This window comes from Argopecten irradians, chromosome 7 (genome assembly GCF_041381155.1).
Source record: "Argopecten irradians isolate NY chromosome 7, Ai_NY, whole genome shotgun sequence".
In the NCBI taxonomy this organism is placed as follows: Eukaryota; Metazoa; Mollusca; class Bivalvia; order Pectinida; family Pectinidae; genus Argopecten; species Argopecten irradians.
Genome location: NC_091140.1, coordinates 2,674,683 through 2,676,583, shown reverse-complemented (window position 1 = coordinate 2,676,583; position 1,901 = coordinate 2,674,683).

Genomic DNA, 1,901 nt, shown 5'->3' with positions numbered 1-1,901 from the left:
ACCAACCTTCAGACACAAGATAGAACATAGCTCAGGAACACCAACCTTCAGACACAAGATAGAACATAGCTCAGGAACACCAACCTTCAGACACAAGATAGAACATAGCTCAGGAACACCAACCTCCAGACACAACATAGAAACAAATAGATCAGGAACACCAACCTCAGGACACAAGATAGAACATAGCTCAGGAACACCAACCTTCAGACACAAGATAGAACATAGCTCAGGAACACCAACCTTCAGACACAAGATAGAACATAGCTCAGGAACACCAACCTTCAGACACAAGATAGAACATAGCTCAGGAACACCAACCTTCAGACACAAGATAGAACATAGCTCAGGAACACCAACCTCCAGACACAAGATAGAACATAGCTCAGGAACACCAACCTTCAGGACACAAGATAGAACATAGCTCAGGAACACAACCGTCAGACACAAGATAGAACATAGCTCAGGAACACCAACCTTCAGACACAAGATAGAACATAGCTCAGGAACACCAACCTTCAGACACAAGATAGAACATAGCTCAGGAACACCAACCTTCAGACACAAGATAGAACATAGCTCAGGAACACCAACCTTCAGACACAAGATAGAACATAGCTCAGGAACACCAACCTTCAGACACAAAGATAGAACATAGCTCAGGAACACCAACCTTCAGACACAAGATAGAACATAGCTCAGGAACACCAACCTTCAGACACAAGATAGAACATAGCTCAGGAACACCAACCTTCAGACACAAGATAGAACATAGCTCAGGAACACAAACCGTCAGGCACAAGATAGATCATAGCTCAGGAACACAAAGCTCTAGACACAATATAGAACATCGCTTGAAAGCGAAAAATGGTATTTCGGTTACATAATTAGGATTTAGAAGATTTTGGAATTATTTCTGTTAGAATTGTTTACAATATGTTCTCTCTGTACAATATCTGTTATTTAAACTGACAAATGACTGCGTGTAAATCATGTAATAAAAGGGTGAATTTACAAAAACAGTAAGAATTGCGTATTGTTTTGCAAAATATTGTTTCTATAATTATAATTTTACATAATGTCTTTATATAAACATTATTGTAATGTGATGTTGTAATTTTCAATAAAGAGGAAATAAAGACTTAATTATTATTATTTTTACCATTTGCTCCCATATTGTGCGTGGCTTCTATCAATTCGTTTTTTTTTGTAGATCCATATCAGTGTAAGGGAGATAATCCTTTTGAAATATTAAGCACGTTGGGTTGAAATGTTCAGAACAAAGAAGCTACACTGCTGACATTTTATTTTCTAGCAAAAACAGGAGCAGACCGTCTAACGAATCAGTTTTTTCTTCAGTTACAAAATTTACCTACTTTACACCATAACCACTTTTGAAAACTTTGAGCTTCTTATTTAACTTCAAGATAAAAAATATTAAGAATAATTAATTGCGTCCCGAAACAATACCTGGCACTATGTCCTATGCACCAAAAGTAAAACAAATTCTTTTATATTATTTTTGTGTTAATTAGACATAAATACACAATTAAACACCAATTATTATTCAAATGATGGGTATCGTTTATATCGGCGGTGGAGCATCTTTCACTGCTAAACGAAGAGATTCGTGACACCAGCTATGTGCTGGAAACGTCACAGGTTTTATATGATTTAAGATGTATTTAAGATGGAGAGAAACGATGTGAGATCGTGACGAGTTGAAAAGATGTTCCATTATTCACTGTAATTCTGGAGTAAATCCTGTATTATTGCTAAGTACCAAACAAACCTGTCGTCAGTATTTATGGGATACATGTATAAAAACGTTATTCAAATATTTGATATCACATGTGGGAATATTTACTGTAATACATTTACACTGCAGTCCCACAGCGATC